We start from the raw sequence: 20,340 nt of genomic DNA, 5'->3' as shown, positions 1-20,340 counted from the left end.
GATTACTCACACTGAACGTCAGTATGCGTTCGGGAACTTCTTTTTCAGTCATTTATTTTCTTAATATTTTTTGGCCATTTTACTGGATAGGACAGCTGAAGAGAGACAGGAACCGCTGGAAGGAGAGAGAGAGGGGGACGACATGCAGCAAAGGGACAAGGTCGAAACCTGAACCCACGGCCCGCTACAGGCTCCGCACATTGGGCATGCAACACAACCACCAGGCCATCCGGCGCCCCCCTCTTCCAGTCATTTTAACAAAAATCTTTTGATGATTCACTCGATCAACAGCTTTAGTTGCTGTGCGCTTCATTCTCAAAGAATATATCTGTGTGAAGCTCAAGCTCCCTGATTACAACTCCTGCATTGTTTTTAAACAGTATGCAGGGTTTCCTCTTGTGCTACATACAGTATGCCCCCCCACTCACAGGGAGGAGACCAAACTCTATTTCATCAGGGTCTATCGCTTCACACTGCAGGAACCTGCATGAACCGGTCAATGAGTCACTTTCTATTCACTGGCTTTAATAATGTTTAACTCATAAAAATGTTGCTTTGAAAAAAAAAGAAAGATTCACAGCACTTCATGAGAAAACATTTAGTCCTCCATTCTGTTTATGTCCATGTATTGTAAACCAATGAGAAATAGCATGCCCTGACACTTTCTGCACAGTCACACACCTGTTTGACAGCTTTTTGATTGTCAACATCAAACCTCCATCAGCAGAAGAAAGCACTCGATCATTTCTAGAGCCATCATTTTTTTACTGCATCGTTCAGTAAAACAAGAAGGAAATCCAGCTTCAGAAAGCACAAAGAGACATTATTTTCTCCGATAGCTGCATCTGTATTCAAGAGATGCGTGCCTTTTTTTTTTTTTTCTGAAACATCTCAGCTAGTCTCTGTCATACTCTGCTATCAATTACTGCTCTCTCCCACCTACACCGATGACGTGCACCTGGTGTTATTATTTGTGCTGTTTTCTCTGAAATGGGAACAAAAGCAATTCAGGGAAAACCCGCTGAACTTCAAAAAGTTGAAAATAAAAACCTTAAGTTGTTTACCTGAATTGTAATTATTTCTGAGGAAGTCCCTGTGGAGATAAATTCTACCTTCAAGTGGATGAGAATGGAGTTTAAAACACCTACACAGACTGAGACTTCTTTTTCGTGAACAACTCTCCTTGACTAGTGTGTTGGCCAAATAGACAGGTTATGATGTAGTTGAAAGCAGAAAGAAAGTGTCATCACTACTCTTTCCCCCCCATCACACTGGGAATTGGATTTGTAATCAAAGATAAGGCGGCATACAGAAATTGCAAAACAATACCCTCCAAATTAAAAAAACTACACCAAAGAAATCCATGACCCTCAGGTTCATCGCCACATTTCAACACTAGCTGGCATAGAGAGAGGACAGTGTGGTAGTATTTTGTGTGATTTATTATGTTGCTCTATATCCGCTCTCAGGGGGGAAAGATGTGTCATTTTCTTAGCACTGGTTGTCAAATATTCCCAGAGTGGCTAATCTGGAGAAGCAGGAAAATTCCCTGTGGGCTGGGCCAGAGGGAGGTCCGCGAGGGGCCAGTTTACAGAGACAGTAAATAGATCATACAGTCTGCACTCACTAGTACGAGTACCCATGATTCATGTTCTGTGTCGCTGTGGACGGTAACGTTCTTTGATAGCCAAACCGTAGGCTTGGTCGGGGGGGGCAGGCTTAATATTTGTTCCTTAATTACGTTTGCTGCTGACAGTCAGAGAGAGGAAGCACAAACCATGAGCCCATAACTCCACAGAGAGGACATGTAGGATTAAGTTAATGTTAATATTATGAAGAGTACAATTTATACCTGCTCTATATGAAACGTTCCCCAAAAAAACTGAAGGATTGAGCTCTGTGTAAATAAAACTGAGTTGACTTAAAGGCTTTATATGTGATTTTTTGATCCAGCAGATGTCGCCCTTGAGCACCAGCATGAAACCAAAACAACTGGCGCTGCATTGTTGTGTTAGCATGCTAATGCTAGCGATCTTTATTATGCTGGTATCTTCACACTGCATGTAAATTTACCTGAAATGAGCGTGATCTAGAAACACAGTTAAGCAGTGAGTACAGTATGTTATTCTTCTTTTCTCTAGTCCCTCAATTAAACAACTTTTATACACAAGGGGAGGAGTCAGCCGGCCGTCCGGGCGATGTAAACAAAGTGAAGATAGGACTCTGAAAACTCTGAAAACATCACAGACAGTGGGACTCGGGTGTTACACCCATTGTAGACAGTCATGACTCACAGAGTTATTTTCAGAGGAGATACTTGATTTATATTATATTTAAGTGTGAAAAATCACATATAAAGACTTTAATGATGATTGGAAAGGGGCGCCTGTAGCCATGGTAGGCCTCAAAGCAAGCGTCACAGGTTCAAATCCGAGATGAGGCTCCTTTTGCCCCCACTCCCTTTCTCCACTGTTTTTGACTCTACCCACTGTCCTTTCTCTAAATAAAAAACAAACTGTAAGACATTTTTTTTAATGAGGGAAGACTTGTTAAACTGTAAAACTTACCCTTGATAAAATAAAAAAAATCAAGTGGTAAGTTATAATTATGAACTAGATATATTAGGAGAGTTAGTCATAATTATTATATAAAAAGTTAAATGTTTTACTTTCAATCTTCTCATTTTAACTTTTTATTTAATTGTTAGGACTTACCATGAGATTTTATTAAGTGTAGCTTTTCATAGATTTTTAAGATGGACTTATTTGACCCTACGCAGACTTAAATAGTAAGTCTATTTTATGTCTGCTTCCTTCATACCTTCTGACCTTCATCAGTCAGAAGAGTACAGGGACCTATAATCTTCGATCTCAGGACCTTTTATTGTTGACTGTTCCAAAAATTAGAAGTGAATTGGAGGGAAAAAGCGTTTAAGTTTTCTTTCTCCTTTAACTTGGAACGAAATACAAAAAGAGCTGAAACTTAACGAGCTGCTCTGGTTGGATGCCTTTAAGAGGATGTTAAATGACTTGGCGGCAGACACATCTGGCTGTAGATTTTCTCCCTGATGTGTTTGTGGATGATCTTGACAAACATTTGATGTTCAGATTTGTTATTTGTGTCTTTTAATGTCTAATGATGTATTTTTGTATTTGTATGTTTGGCAGCTTGTTGTATGTGTGAAACTCTGTTAATGTGCTGCTTCCTGTCTTGGCCAGGACACTCTTGAAAAAGAGATTTTTAACCTCAATGAGTTTCTTTCCTGGTTAAAGAAAGGTTAAATAAAAAAAAATAGAGGTGAAAATGGGCTTCCATTGACTTGAGAACATAATTATAACAGCTGTTATCCCACAGTGTGAACATTTGCACATGATCAAATGAGTTCCAATACCCATATAATACTAGTACAAGTGATCTATTATTCTTGTTTTAATCTTTACTAGCAGAATGGTAATATAACAAATATACTAATCCACAACTTGTCGTGAACTTTTTTTTTGGCCTCCAATTGGAGATTAGATTTTTGATAATATCCACTATGCATAACAAGATAATAGTTCACTTTTTCAGACTTATACATTAGGCTAAAAGGCGACATTAATGGTCTGATCTGAGTCCCCTTAGGCTTAGGATGAGTCCCACTCCGGCCCTGTTGTCAAAGGTAAGTAGTGATGAAAGAAGAGGTGATAATTGGATGAGAAAGTTGTCGATGAGTCAGCTAACATGCGCTCATTCATTCAGCCTAACACCTTATCAGAGAAGAGGACAAAGAAACATCAAACTGCTGGATGATTTCAGGAGTTGATGAGCAAGATTGTGCACACTGAATATATTTTTGTGTATCTGTTGCATATGTATTTGTGAATGTACAGTATGTGTGTGTGTGTGTGTGTGTGTGTGTGTGTACCTCTGTGCACGCAATTTGATATCAGATTCGGTCTAAGAGTGTGAAATGCAGGTCATTCATCACAGCTGTCATCTATTTTGTACAGCCCAGGAGCATCTAAAGGCAGGGCTCTGATAGCACAGATAACCTAAACTCTACTTCAATCTCACACACGCACGCACGCACGCACGCACGCACGCACGCACTCACGCACACACACACACACACACACACAGAACTTTTTTTTTCAACAATCTGATAAAAGAGAAAATGTAAAGGTTAAATGGGAGGTGCATTGTTAAAACACCATGTAAGAAGGTAGAAAGGAAAACTGATTTTTTGACATTTTAGATGACTTAAGCCTTAAGAAAGGTCATTATAAAAGCCTACACGTGGAAAAATTTGAATCTGTTACCACCAAAAACACATCTTGAAAACAAGTTTGATTTTTCTAGTCATCACCACATGACTAAAATTTCCCCTCTTTTATGTATTCTATCAAGAAACGCGTAAATGATAGATTTTACTCTAACTTCTAGAGATCAGTGCGTCTACATGTCTACAGACTGAATGTGGTTTTTCTATTACAGGTGAAAACTCATTGATAATTGAGAATATTAGCTGTAAGTGAATGCACACTTTGCACATCAGGCTCTGTATCCAACTGTTATACTGCTGCTCTTTCTTTCATTCTGTGAAACCGGCGTCATCTCTGAGTTTCAGCTGTAACAAATGTGTCTGAGCACACGGTTGTTTTCTCATTCCATAAAGATTGTAACATCTTCAATGTCCTTGTCTGAAGGACGCAAGACACACACACACTTAGTATCTGAGCCCTGCTGATTGAGAATTAACCTACGCTGTTTACCACTGATAAGAGCTGCACACAAGCATACACACTTTATCAAGAGAGCCTCATTGACTTTTTAATTCTTCCTTCCACACATCCCTTCTTTCCTTTTCCCCTTTTTCTCCTCTTGTTGTGAACATTAACCTCTCAAACCAGGTGGAAAGAATACTAAGTGTTGGGTGTAGTAAAGTCTAAGGCCTCCCCACACCTTGAATACATAGACGTTATATACTTAAATGAATGAGAACAATCCTGGACTCTCTTTTTTCCTCTTCACATTACTGTCTTTTCCTAAATATCATTTTTTCTATTTCTATTCCTTGGTAGAATGAGACAAAACAGAGAAAGAATGTTGGAGGAGGGTAGTAGATGACTTCAGACTCACAGTATTCACACTCAGTTCATAAATCGGTTACTGGAATGGCTTTAAAAACTCCCTCTCAACTATTTATGTCATCTTTAATGTGCAGTATTGAGTACAGTGGAATGCCTACCCAGAAAATGTAAACTGTGAGCTCTCCTTTAAGACATTAATTGTGTCATGCTGACTTTAAATTTAGAGTATTTGTAACAGGTAGTGTCACCTTGCCCTGACAGTCAATTATATAATGAGCTAGAGCTTTTTTTTATCATAACCTGGCTTTATTGTAAAGTTCTAATTGTGCTGCTTCGTATTAGATTCAAACTATTACATGTGATTATGTAACAGCCACAGGAAGTGGTCTGAACTGATGATGATCACTCACAAATTTTGCACATGTAAAACAAGGTAAAGGTTTTTTTTTTTTTAAATATTACTTCAGGGGTTAAGAACAACAACAAGAAATATCCACAGTGAGCTGGTAGATTAAGAATAACATGCAAAGTGCACAACTTTAACTATCAAACTGAACTGTGACCTGCTGCCGAACCATGAAACCAGAAAGCCTCTTTACAAATGATTCCTGACCAGCAGCAGGGAGATAGAGTGAGCGCTCATGTGTAAGTGCAAGCTAAAGGAGAAAGCAAATATGGAAGGTATATTTAAATATGATACAAAATATTTCCCTGTTGATTAGGATAGGAACAATTGTCAATATCATAGTGAACCGTCAGGTGCAGCATCTACAGTTCGATAAGCGCTTATGAACGGCGGTGTTCTTGGTTTTGTGCACAACTAGCTTCCATGCATTGTATTTCTCTCCAAAATTGTATTGCTGGTATTAAGTACAGGTTTAAGACTGATAAGTGCATTCTGAAGGATATTTAGGAAAGTTGTAGATTCCCAGATGCAGGCTGTGCACAGTAAGTAAACAATACAAAATAGTTACATCTGCATAAAGATTTTATATTACTGTCAGGTACAATATCATACAATAATATAGGAGACAATAATATCGATGTAAGTAGTAAACAAGTCAGAGCCCAGAACTGACCCCTGTGGAACACTCTTTGTCAACTGTAGAAACATTGAATTGAAATGATTTCCAGACTTCACCCACTGTAATCTATCAGAAAAGTAATTCTGGAAGCATTTCCAAGCAGTGGAGTCAATACAATGATTTCCTGGATTCAATATATTAGCTACATAACATGGAGAAAAAGGATGTAAGGTGAACTGTGAATAACTGTTTATGGGGTATGTACAATTACTGTTTATAGATGTTGTCCTTATATCTATATCCTTAAAGTCTTTGTATGCGATTTTTTGATCCAGCATGAAACCAAAACAACTGGCGCTGCATTGTTGTGTTAGCATGCTAATGCTAGCGATCTTTATTATGCTGGTATCTTCACACTGCATGTAAATTTACCTGAAATGAGCGTGATCTAGAAACACAGTTAAGCAGTGAGTACAGTATGTTATTCTTCTTTTCTCTAGTCCCTCAATTAAACTACTTTTATACACGAGGGGAGGAGTCAGCCGGCCGTCCGGGCGATGTAAACAAAGTGAAGATAGGACTCTGAAAACTCTGAAAACATCACAGACAGTGGGACTCGGGTGTTACACCCATTGTATACAGTCATGACTCACAGAGTTATTTTCAGAGGATAAACTTGATTTATATTATATTTAAGTGTGAAAAATCACAATAAAGCCTTTAAATACATGAACAGCAGCAGCTTAATAAAAGTCAAGATCAGATATTGTTCTGATGCAATTATAAACAGGTGTAATATTTGAAATGTGCAAGTAAAGAACTTGAATGAATAAAAGCGTTTAAATGAGAAAAGGTGGACCATTGCTGCTATATGCTATATAAGTTAAAAAGACAGATCTGCCCTCTCATATGCCATTCATTTGATTTTAATTACAAATATATATTGAAAAAGAGCTACCAGTAAGAGAACTGCAGCATGAAAAAAAATATATCTTCATGAATAAAACAATAAAGCTTTTCATTTCAGGGGAAGGAGGGGCTGAGAAGAGAATAGCAATAACATGAAATTATCTTAAATAATCTAGTTTTAATATTAATATTAACTTGACAATCAGTTAAATACTGCAAATGTAATGCTGCAGTGAATCGCAGTCATTGTCAGTTATATTTGAAGTAGTGCTCTCCCGTCTCTTCTAAAAATGGAAAAGTTTGGACACACATAACAGACTACACTCCTGCGTCTTTACTCTATTCCCTTTAACACTAAGTCATATTATGTTTCTGAAATTTACAGAGGAGAGCTATTTTTAGGCTCTCCTTCAAGAAACCATTTAAACATATCATGCAGTATGAGCCATATGTTTGCTTTCAGTATCAGTCGGTGTGCTGACATGAGAGCAGAGCAAAGAATACTGATCTTACCCCAGTGCAGTCGATGACACGTGGAGTGTGGTTGCTCTGCCTTTACGACTGTAACCACCCCGTCTATCCTGCTACACATCACAGGCAGATCTGACACCACAACTGGACAACAGTCCATTTTTATTGAGCTCTATCTTTAAAACATCCACCTTAAGACTTTGATAAGTAGGTCATCCCTCCATCCTGCCGCCTGGTTCGTCTGCCAATGAATCACTGAAAAAAGCCATTTTCTTTCCTTCTTCTGTTACCCACAGACGAAAAAACTCCTGAACTCTGAAAACTTCCAAGTGGCTATTCAAAGTCACTCAAAAACATCTCTTGTTTAAAAACTTTTTCGAGTAAGATAGGACTTTTTTGCCTTTAAGCATTGAAAATTGCGCCTCCCGTTCTGTTTGAGCCTCCAGCAAACAACTCCAGCTATTATTTCACATTTCTTGTAGTCTGCGGTGTTTCTTTCTCTCCGCCTCCCCTCCGTCAGAATTGTTTAGTTTGTTGAAGAGCCTTCAGAGAACTCCTTGTTACTGTGATTGTGTCAGAGGCAGAGACCAGCTGCTATAAATACCTCTACTCTGTCAAAGTGCATGTCTTGAATAATTCAGTCAGATTCAGGCAACAAGAAGTGACTACTGTACGAGCTTTTCAAAGACTGTGACAGCTCATCACTACACACGGCTTTGAGTCAAGGTCAAGATGGAAACACAGAAAAACAGACAAAACAAACAATCAAGGAAAGGGAGGGGAAGCAGCAAAGGCTGAGTGTTAAATAAGAAACAAATGCGTCTTCAACCCTGACACCAGAAGCTGAACTGAGAGTCGATGCAATTGATGAATCAGTGCAGCTCAACTTCACTCATCAGTGACTGGAAGTGTCACTGTAAGTTCAGCATTATTACTGTGTTTAAAATCTTACTGTAAGATGGGGAAAGTTAGCAATTCTGTAGTTCTGCCTCCCCTTCTCTTCTTCATTCCCTATAACATCACTACTGTTGAAAATGTCCATTAAATAAGGACAAAACAAATTGATATCAAGAGCATTAAAAACGATCATCTTGCAAGTTCTTATTCTTAGATATATTTTGGGCACTGGAAAAATAAATGTGATAGTGCCTACACACTCTAGCCCCCTAGGTTTATGATCAAGAATCTCTGATCAACATAAGCTTAAGAATGGATTTTGGTTAAGTTTGTGAATTTCTGTTTTGTTAAACTTTCATAATGCTGCATAAAGACGATATGGGGTCACTGCTTCACAATTAGCTAAAGTTCAGTGGGAAAGGTGCTGCCCAAAAAAGAGCAAGAATTATATATTTTTTCAATCTTGGGCAAGTTAAGGTAAGTTAAGACCAACAATGAGACTTCACAAATCTGTCAGTTACTATATGAATCTTGTTCACATAAGTATTCATTAACAATTATTAAATTGCAATTCTCAAATTTTCAGCCCTACAGAAAAGTGTATACCTGAAGCTCTGAGAGGAAGAGGAAGAGTGAAACCGGTGAAATTGAAGAGCAGGGTTGTCCTTGAGTAAAGGAAGAGCATGAGATTAGTCATGACGGAGGCTTTCCAGCTTAGCCAGATATTTTACTCTCTGTGTGTATGTTTGTGTGTGTTGAAAGATTTTTGTAGATTCATGACCCTACAAGAGTGAAGCAAAGTAGTTTCCAAGTCATGACAGTGAAAGCCTTTCTGTAAACAAAATGATTCAGCCCACTGAGTCCACAGTTTACTTCTGTGAATGACTAGTAGAGGTGGATATAATGTGTAAGTGTAGCCATTACACTGTAAAAGAGATTTGACTCTTTGAGAGAAATGCAGTAACCTGTCCCTGTGTGTGTGAGAGTGCATGTGCGAGCGTGCATGTGACCTGCCGTCAACCGATGCGGCCCCTGTCAAATGTGATATGTCTCTCCTCCACTGTTAGACCTGCTTCAGCTTTGATTCATTGATCAAATAGCGTTGCCATCTATTATGATTTGATACGAATCCGTCCTCCAGAGCGAGAGAGAGAGATGGCTCAACACACTCGACTGACTTCTGATGAAAAATACAGATAGTGGCCATCACTCTGCTGCCAACAAACAGACAACACACACACACACACACCTTGAGATGTGCTACTGTAGGACACTTAATGGAGAGTTCTTTAGAGGGCTAAACAGCTGGACTCCTCTTGAACTGACAGTGTACAACACTGACCCAGCTAAACTTCAACACCAAAGACATGTCTCTAAATCTGTGGTTTTATGCTCTCTCTGCTTATAAGATGGAGAAGTTGGCTATGATAATCTGTTTTCTGATTGCAAAATGCATTAAGACAATAAATAAATTGTATGCATGTGCATTAGCATTATAAAGTGTTTCTGTATGTATGCACATGCACAAAATCTGCTCTTTTTTGTGTCAGCGTTTGCGGCTCAAGAGTTAGTGACTTAACTCACTACATACTATCTACATGAACAAAACTGATAAGAAGAGGCTAGTTAGAGACTTATGACCCTGTAGTGAATGCATCAGACGCCTTTCATTGGCAGAGCGTAGTGGGCATGAGGGTAGGTTGAAGACCAGTCATGCTGCTGCATTTTGGATCACCTGCAGTGGTTTTGTTAGTGCATTTAGGAAGACCTGCCAGTAGGGAGTTGTAATAGTCAGTGTGTGATATCACAAGAGCCTGTACCAGGAGCTGTGCAGCATGCTCTGCCAGGTAAGGTCTGATCTTCCTAATGTTGTATAGACATGACCGGGCAATGGAAGCCACTTGTATCTTAAAATGTTACCTTGTCATCAATCATGACACCCAGGTTCTGGGCAGATTTTATTGGCATGAGTTTGGTTGTACCAAGTTGGATATTGACATGTGGTTGCATAGAGGGACTGGCTGGGATGAAAAGGAGCTCAGTCTATGAAAGGTTGAGTTGAAGGTGGCGTTCATTCATCCATTTAGAGATATCAGCAAGGCAGGATAATATTCTTGTTGAGGCTGTAAAATCGTCTGGCGGGATTGACAGAAAGAGCTGGGTATCGTCAGCGTAGCAGTGGTGTGAGAAGCCATGAGTGCGGATAATTGGTGTTTATGGAGAAGAGAAGGGGACCGATCACTGACCCTTGGGGCACCCCTGTGGATAAATCGTGCACTTCCTTCCAAGACACTCTAAAAGATCTCCATGAGAGGTAGGAGACGGACCAGCAGAGGAAAGATCCTGAGATGCCAAGTTCAGAGAGCGTGGATAGGAGGATTTGATGGTCAACTGTGTCAATAGCAGCAGACAGGTCAAGCAGCCATAGAAGTTTGGACTGACCCGCACCTCTAGCAGCTCGTAGCGATTCTGTTACTGTCTCAGCAGTCTCAGTAGAGTGGCCCCGCTTAAAGCCTGACTGATTAGGGTCAAACAGATCATTTGTGGAAAGGAACTCAGAGACTTGATTAAAGACTATGCACTTGAGTATTTCTGACAGAAAGGGCAGATGTGAAACCGGCCTGTAGTTTTCAACCTGGGCTGGGTTGAGTGTGGGTTTTTTGAGGAGAGGGGTGACCCGTGCTTGCTTGAATGCAGTGGGGAGCACACCCGGTGATGGAGTTGATAATATGCTTAACTGGAATATTAAGTATTCAGCAAATGGTCTGCAGAAGGCCTGATGGTTTTGGGTCTAAAGGACAGGTGGTGGGCCGAGAGTCTAGCATAAGCTTAGAGACTTCTACCTCTGTCAGAGGGTAGAATGAGGTGAGTGAGGCACTTTTTTTTGGTTGGTGCCTTTGGGCTGAGTTGGACAGGCTCAGGTTACTGATGGTTGCAACCTTTTCAGTAAAATATGAGGCATGTCTGGTGTGAGCAGAGTGGAGGGTGGAGGAGGAGGTTGTTGGAGCAGTGAGTTAATCTGCATCTCTGGTATTGCAGAAATTGTTCTAATACTATGTTGTCTTGTAGGAAAATGAAGCATTTTCGCCATTTTCTCTCTGCTGCCCTGAGCCCGGCTCTTTCCTCTCTGATGACTTCAGTGAGCCATGGACAAGGGGAGGTTTTGCAAGTGGGTTTGGACACTAGAGGGCAGAGTTTGTTAAGAGATGAGGCTAGTGTGGCGCAGAGTGTGTCTGTAGCCTCATCTGTAGAGAGCGTGGCAAAATCCTTACGGGCAGGCATGGCAGCAAATACCATGCTAGACAGCTGAGTTGGTTTAATCGAATGTTTCGATGGTATGAAACAATTTTTGGCGGTGCCTGAGGTAGATCCGTGAAGGAGATTGTGAATTGAATGAAGAAATGGTCTAATAGATGCAGAGGGGTGACAGTTAGGTTTGCTGTCGAGCAGTTACAAGTCAGAATCAAATCAAGAGTATTGCCTGCATCTCCTCTCATTAATCGAGATCAATGTATATTTTGTACATGGTCTCTAAACACTAAACAATACTAAACTAAACTGAGCCGAAATAAAATTTGCATTGAGGACTTGGGAGAGGCGCCAATTTTTGACCTTTGCAATTAATAATTAAAGGTGGAAAAGTTACACATTGTTTATTGTTTATTTCATGATACATTGGCACATGGATCAGGGAATCTAAGTGTGGATTTTGTAATATTGCAGCATTAGATCTTGTCTTCAGATGCTTGGTTCTGACAGTTTAAGGTAATATTTTACCCAATATCAGAATGAGAAACATAAATTCAATAGATTCATTTTTTATTAAATTGATGCTCTTGAAATATGTTTTTTTTCTTCAAAGTTTATACATACAAAATAAAAATAAAACAATTAATTAAGTATTTGACCTGATAGTGAGATGTTGACTTCTAAAGAATGCAACTGAAAGTATTCCGTTTTGTCTTACTTGTCTTACCTATGTTAAGTTGACATAAAACATTTCCCTTGAAACGGGCATCCAGAAAATTAAAATAAAAGCTGAGAATAAACAGATATTTCCTTTCTCCTACACAGTAAAAAGAGACAAGATCTGCAAAGAAAGAAGCTGGTGTTACACACGCCTCCACTGTGAGTAGTTTTGTTAGCACACAAAAGTGTTCATGTATATTATTTAAGTGTGACATAGGTATGAAGGTTGAAAGGTGAAAGGTGAAGAGTGGTACTATCTTTGAAATGCTGAAAAAAGAAAAACGGTTTGGAGTTGCCAGGTTCCTGTCTAGTAGGCAAATGTCCTGTTAGCAGACTCATTTGTAGCTTAAATTAACCTTGCTACAAGGGTGTGACATCTAGTCATGCATCAAGGTAGATACTGTATTTTGCCTACTATATCAGCTTTGTGGATTCTAACATTTTTACCATTTAAAATCAAATCTATTCAGTCACTATTTCTCCACTTTATAAAAATCAAGTACAAAGTATTGAGCTAAAGTAATTTCCAAGCATTCTACCAAACGCTGTTATACACGCCCGGATAAGTTGGAAAATCTGTCACAGAAGCAGCAATAATGATCTCGAACCTTGCACATCAGACGTAAATGGGGAAGAACTAATCTTCAAATAGCTCACACAGACACACCACTGTTGGGGACATCTTGGATATTTCCACAGTTTTTACAAAAGGATTTCCTGTAGGATCCCTCACCACTCCATTGCACCATCCCTCTATCCCCTCTTACCTCACTCTTACACCCTACCCTCCTACTCGCTTTGCCCATGTCAGTCACAGCTACTGCAGCAACGCTGATGTTTAAGCATTCCAGGGGAGTGCAGACATACTCCAAAACTTCTTAATGGGCACGCTAAAAATAGCTCAGGCTGGATCTGACTGGGCTGATTCATGCTGCTGTGAGTCATTCAACTGTGCCGCGGTGTTAGGAGAGTGAGGGAATAGGAGGAACATGCACAAAGAAAGAAGAAACAAAAGTTGGTGTGCTTCTTAATAAGCTATCAAGCCATCGGGAAAATCAAGCTTATCACCTCCCAGAGGAGAAAAAAAAAGTGCTATTAATGTGAGAGTGTACACGTCTAGAGGTCCTTAAGGACGTCCGACGCTGCAGGGTGACCCAAGAAAAATGAAAGCTAATATAATCGAAAGTGCTGTTTGATTTACTATTTGGCATGTCAGTCTCTTATTGGGGGAATAACAGGACGAGGGGGAGGGGTCCTTTGAATGGAGGCCTCTAAATTCCCAGCAGAATGTAGCCAACAGATTAACAATGCAATCGCAGAAATGTGTGGCCCCTGGCAGCTTGGTAGCATCATTAGAAAGGGAAGAGCAGTTCATACTCACATCATTATCTCCTCCATTACCACGGGTAAACATCTACTATTAACCTTAGAATACAGGCCAAGCAGCATGTACGCTTTGTGTACTAACTAGAAATAGGAAAATAACTATATTAACTTCTCTGCACTGGTTCCCTATACAATCTAGAATAGAATTTAAAATTCTTCTTCTCACTTACATAGCTCTTAATGGCCAGGGACCATCTTATCTGAAAGAGCTAAGAGTGTCATATTACCCAACTAGAACATTACACTCCCAGAATGTAGGCCTGCTTGTGGTACCTACCATCTTTAAATGTACTATTGGACTTGTACTTTGGAATCATTTACCAGTCTGGATCCAGGACGCAGACACACTCTGTACTTTTAAAAATAGGCATTACTTTTTGATAGACGTAGACTGCCGTGGGACCTGGCACATTGAACTCCTCTGTCTGTCTGTCTGTCTGTCTGTGGATGTATGTATGCATTCACATCATTTTACTGCATGTCACTATCTGTAAATATTCATAAACTGTTTAAGTTTTTAATCATAAATCTAGCTGAGCGCTCCTGAGCTCCCTTGTCTCATAAGTTCCTTTGGATTGTTGGTGTGGACTGAGCCCCCTGGCTTCATCTGCTACAACTATTAATATCAGCCTTATGTCTTTTACTATTATTATAAATGTTAAAGGGACACTAATTGCTGCTTAACTTCAATCTCTAAGATTACAATTAAAGGCTTTACATGCTTTTTTTTGATCCAGCAGATGTCGCCCTTGAGCACCAGCATGAAACCAAAACAACTCGTGCTGCATTGTTGTGTTAGCATGCTAATGCTAGCGATCTTTATTATGCTGGTATCTTCACACTGCATGTAAATTTACCTGAAATGAGCGTGATCTAGAAACACAGTTAAGCAGTGAGTACAGTATGTTATTCTTCTTTTCTCTAGTCCCTCAATTAAACAACTTTTATACACGAGGGGAGGAGTCAGCCGGCCGTCCCGGCGATGTAAACAAGCTGAAGATAGGACTCTGAAAACTGTGAAAACATCACAGACAGTGGGACTCGGGTGTTACACCCATTGTAGACAGTCATGACTCACAGAGTTATTTTCAGAGGAGATACTTGATTTATATTATATTTAAGTGTGAAAAATCACATGTAAAGCCTTTAAAGTTGCTAATGTTAATATCACACTAATAAGTTGATTATTAGGGTTCCAGCCCCTTAGGGAGAGAACTATATGGTTTTTTGTGCTGATTTATTATTAATTGTCTAATGCCGCAGCTCAAATTCCTGAAGGTAGAAACACAACACTTTACAGCACATTAACTGTAAATTACGTGCATTAGCTAAACCAAGAAATATGAACCCAACAGGCCAGATGGTGCAATTGTAATTAAGGAAACCAAACTCAATTTTTGAAAGACTCCAGTGTGAGGGGCGTTGTCTTAATTCAACAAAGCTTGTTAAATGTTTATAAAGGTTGTTGATATATTAATTAGTTTTAGTTTTATTTTGGTTTTCAAACTCAAGACGGGGGTGGAGCTTATTAGGGAATGGCCATAACTCATAAACGATTTGTCCAATCATCATAAATCTAGGTACACATGTTCATGGTATAACTGGGCAAAGGCCTACCACAGTATTTTGAACCTGACCAATAGGGGGTGCCAAATAAACCAAAAAAATGTGTGCCCCTATAATTGGGCAGATTTTCACCAAAATGGTGTGCATGCTCGGAGTGAGTGTAAATCAAAATCTCCATTGTCATATTGATTGATGAAAGTGGGTGTGGCCTGTCCCCTATTTGCTCATAACTCAAGATAACTTTGAACAATCCTGATGAAACAGACTGGAGACAGGTTTGGGTTTTTTCTGAAGCAACCTACTGAGTTTAAATCAAATCTCTGGAAGAGTGGACAAATGGTGGATGATTGATTGAGCAAATATTGAAATGCACTTACTTTTACTATTATTACTGGCATTGTAGCTATAAAACTGTTCATTGTTATAGTTGCTTTGTTTGTCTCTAGCCATCTCTTTCCTTCAGCATCTCTCTATACCCAACTGTCCAAGCATTACACAGTAGTGACAGATGGCTGTTCAACATGTGTCTGGTTTTGTTCGAGGTTTCTGCCTCTTAAAAAGACAGTTATTCCTTGCCAATGTTACTTTGCTTAATGTTTCTGAGTGCTTTGGGTCTTTGTAAATAATATGATAAAGAGCCAGTTCTAGACCTGCTCTTTTTATGAAGTGTCTGGAGATTACATTTGTTATGAATTGAGGCCAGTCAGTGCTGGGGAGGAGATTTAACTTCTTCTTTTTTTTTTTAAATCTTAAAAGGTACAATGATTTATAATTACACCTTGATACTGCACCCCTTCTTAACAGTAATACATATTGGCCATTTTCCAACTACTTGCAGCCTTTCACCACTGCATCACTCATTGCGCTCCTAATGAATTCAATCAATAGTCTTAGCTTTTCTGCCCTCATTTTCTTCATCACTCACTCATGCCCTACTCTTTCCCACTTCTTCATTTTTTTTTCTGTTAGCTTCCACTCTCAGTATGTCTTTCCTCTCCGTCTGTCCCCTCGAGCAGCGGTCGAAGATTTACTGTTGGCTGCAGTTAGGCCATGCTGAGATATAGTGGAGAGCAGTGTGGTGAAGATAACAGAGAGAGAGTTGGTGATGGCTTTTAAACTGTGTCTTTTATATTCACCTGTTTCCTCCTCTTTCTTTACCTCTCTCACTAGCCAATCCCCTTTTTTCTATCCAAAAATAAGCTTTTAACATCATTCAATGTTTTTTTTTTGTTCACCATTATTACACTTTTAAACAAAACATGTTCAAGAGGAGATAAATAAATTGAGGCAGAAATAGATGACAAGAGATGAAGAGAAAGGAAGGAAAACTAAGAAGTAAGTGAGAGTGAGAGTGAGAGAGAGAGAGAGAGAGAGAGAGAGAGAGAGAGAGAGAGAGAGAGAGAGATTATTTAGAGAGAAAAGTATTTGAGTTAGACAGAACTTCCTGCTTCACTAGGCTGAGCCATCCATCCATTATCTTCTGCTTATCTGGGGCCACGGTGGCAGCAGGCTAAGCAAGTTGCCCCCAACGTCCCTCTCCCTAGTGATATTTCTGTTCCCAGGCCAGAAGGGATATATAATCCCTCCAACACGTCCTGGGGGTAACCCGGGGTCTCCTCCCAGTTGGACGTGCCCCAGAAGACCTCCAAAGACAGGCAACCAGGAGGAAACCTAATCAGATGCCTGAACTATCTCAACTGGCTCCTTTTGATGCAAAGGAACAGCAGCTCCACTCCATGCTCCCTCCGGATGTCTGAGCTCCTCAACCTATCTCTGAGGCTACGTACAGCCACCCCAACTAGGAAGCTAGTTTCCGCTGCTTGCACCTGCGATCTTATTCTTTTGGTGACTTTCCATAGCCCACTACGCTCCGCCAATGAAAGGCGTCTGATCCAACCTTCACAACAGGGTCCTAAGACGCTGACTAGACTCTTCTCCTCTGTCGCCCCCCGGTGGAAGAAAAAGCTAAAGACCCAGCTCTTTCATGAATACCTACTAACTTAAGGATGATGGTCTCCATATTATTGATGATGATGATGGTAATGACGATGGTTTTTGTTTGATAACGACGACTTATAAGATGGTTTCTATACTGATTAGAGCTCTCAAGAACTGCCCTCAATGTTGTGCTTTGCCTCTGGTCACTTCCTGTCAGCACCTGTGTGTCCAATCAGACTCAAAGCTGATCGTTTGCTCTTACTGACATTGTTCCCTTTTTTCTAGATCCTTGCTTGTGTTGTTCTTACTCTCTGATGTACGTCGCTTTGGATAAAAGTGTCTGCTAAGTGAATTGTAGAATTGTAGAATGATAGTAAGTGAAGGACGGGCCGTAGATTGACTTGTATACTGAAAGCTTTGATTTTTCGACTCAGCTCTCCCTTTGCCACGACTGTCTGGCACAAAGCCCGCTACACTGCAGATGCTGCACCAATCCGTCTGTATAACTCACGCCCCCAGTTTCCTGTCACTCATGAACAAGACCAGGAGATACTTGAAGAACTTCAATTGATGCAGGAACTCAGTCCCATAGCAGGAGGGAGCAATCCACTGTTTTAAAAACAGAGAACCATGGCCTCGAGCTTGTAGGTGCTGACCCTCATCCCAACCGCTTCAAACATAGCAATGCCATGGTGATGACCAACACAGCACAGGAAGCGAGAATGCTGTTACAGCTATCACTTTGGTCATACATGGACCTGATGGCTTGATGCAACAACCCCGGGACCCCCATATTCCTTCAGTGCCCCCCCCCCACATGACCCCCAGGAGATTGCTTTTAAATGCCACAGTAGAAATGTACATGTCATGAAGTGATACAAGACATGAATTTCTAGATATCTTTTAATTTTGAAACATTTTATACAGTGATCGAAGTGCTTAATTACTCCAGGATCTGAGTTAAATGCGTGAATAATACTAATACTAATACTAATATGTGTGCAGGTAAAATAACAGCACACATATTAGTAGCATGCAAATAATTTTAAATCACAGCCCTGACTTGCAGAGTAAGATCACACAATGCCCAATATATTCCTGAAAGGCTTTTGTCTTGCTGTTGTTTGCCTGAAGCCACTGAGGAAGGGCTTTGGAAGGAAGACATTTAACTTATTGGGAGTGCTGTCCTGGAGAATTTTTTATATGATTTGCTGACGATTCAGCACCCACACACTTGACTTGAGTGTGTTTTTTTGATGTACTGGCCTGACTTTTTCTTACCATAAAATCACATATTTCCTACTACAACTGCATCTGTGCGTGGAGTATAGTAATGAGAGGGATTTAATTACAATCTTTCTTATTTTGATTGAGTTATTAAGCTGGCATAATTGAGCACAGTAAAAAAATAGCTTTACAGAAATACTGGGCCATACAGGAACACTGGCCGCCACCCACACCCACCCTCAAACATGTTAGCAGAGCAGGAAATGTCTTCATTAAACCCTTAACTTTATTTGGAAATGTGCATGAAGTTGTTGTGATTTCCAAAAACACATATCTTCTCCTGTGTTAAAAGTAGCCTCAAGATCACAATGAATCATCAGATCAAATGTTAATGTTTTCCAAGTCGGAGAAAGTAGATGAATTTAGAATTATATGTGGCGTATACCATGAGAAAAAATGACACAGTCAAAACAGTGAGTAAATGAATTTTTGTTGGTTAATTATCCAAGTTTTTTTTGTTACAATAACAACTAATGTACACTGATGAGTAAAAACTAGCAAGGTTTCAGTATCAGAAAGAAAATAAAAAATCATTGTGTCTAAGGGAAAGGACAGGAAAGGAAGAACACACTTTTAATCCATCAAAAATGGGTAGCGAGGGGGTTTTCAGTTTTCTAGGATTTATGAGTGAGTGGGGCTAAATATCAGGCCCATCTCTCCCTCTCCCTCTCCCTATTTCTTTTTCTCTCTCTATCCCTCTGAAGACATGCTCTGCCATCTCCACTTTGCTTGTCCTTTAGAGTTCGCTCCACCATCCGTCTCCCCCCACTATCTGGGCCTTTCTTTCCCACCTTTCCCTATCTTTTTTCTTCACAATGCATTTAAATGGGGTATTAAGAGATTCTTGGCCTTTTCCATCTCTTCACACATACTCTGAGGTAAACTCAATCCCCCAACAACCCTTTGAAAAAGAGAAAAAGACCCAATAGCTCCAGAAATAGGTCCCGGGAGATGCATGATAAAACATGTAAGGAAAAAGAAGACATTTTGACAAGCTTGTCCTTGTTCCATCTCCAATATATGTTCTTCGCGATTATAATGTCAACTTTTATTTACACAATGACCACATGTTGCCCTTAGGACTGACTCTTAAGTTCTCCAGTTCCTCTAGGGTGGTGCATCTGTAAGTGTAGGTTGCAATGAGGTTTCGATATGTCTCCCAGTAGAGTCTCAAGAGAATGGAGATACCAGGAGACAAGTAGTTACACCAGGAGAGCTGGACAGGGGGCATCAGAAGGGCATCAACCATGCAGAATAACCAGTAACTAGCACTGCCAGATTCCTACAAAATGACCTCAAGCAGGCTACTTGTATGCATGTGCATGGTCAAATACACTACTCAAATCACTAAAAACCTCTTTGAGGCTCTTTATAGACAAGATAGAGCTAACTCTTTTTCTTTAAATGCTGACATCACTGTTTAAATGGGCCGATCCCCCTTTTTCAGCAAGCAAATACATCACCGAAACACAGAAACACTAAGATTGCATCCCTGAGGTGCCAGACAACCTTAGCAATAAGTATAAAAATATCTCATAAAACAAACCATACTTGAGAAAAAAATAAAATACACAACATCAATAAACTATTAAATATTATAAAATAGATTTCACAAGGGTTGAGATGATTTCTCAAAAATCAAAAACTACTACTAGGCACATTATGATTTGCTGTGATAAAAAACATGCAAGTTAGATTAGCCTGTGGATTGATTTTCGGTGTTAATTTTGAATCCAGCCCTCGATGGGTTGATGTATTTGGTTTTAATTGACCGTTGTTATGTAATTTTGTTGTCCACAAATTATACAATATACATCGAT

The 20,340-nt window shown here is 39.8% G+C and overlaps 1 protein-coding gene across 1 annotated transcript in view; it reads right to left on the bottom strand.

Moving 5' to 3' along the window:
* The window catches only part of shank3a (SH3 and multiple ankyrin repeat domains 3a), a 167,383-nt gene that overhangs the window by 28,879 nt on the left and 118,164 nt on the right, over nt 1-20,340 (bottom strand). The window lies entirely within an intron of this gene.

This window comes from Labrus bergylta, chromosome 7, assembly GCF_963930695.1.
Source record: "Labrus bergylta chromosome 7, fLabBer1.1, whole genome shotgun sequence".
NCBI classification, from domain to species: Eukaryota; Metazoa; Chordata; class Actinopteri; order Labriformes; family Labridae; genus Labrus; species Labrus bergylta.
This window is presented reverse-complemented; position numbering and strand designations above follow the sequence as displayed.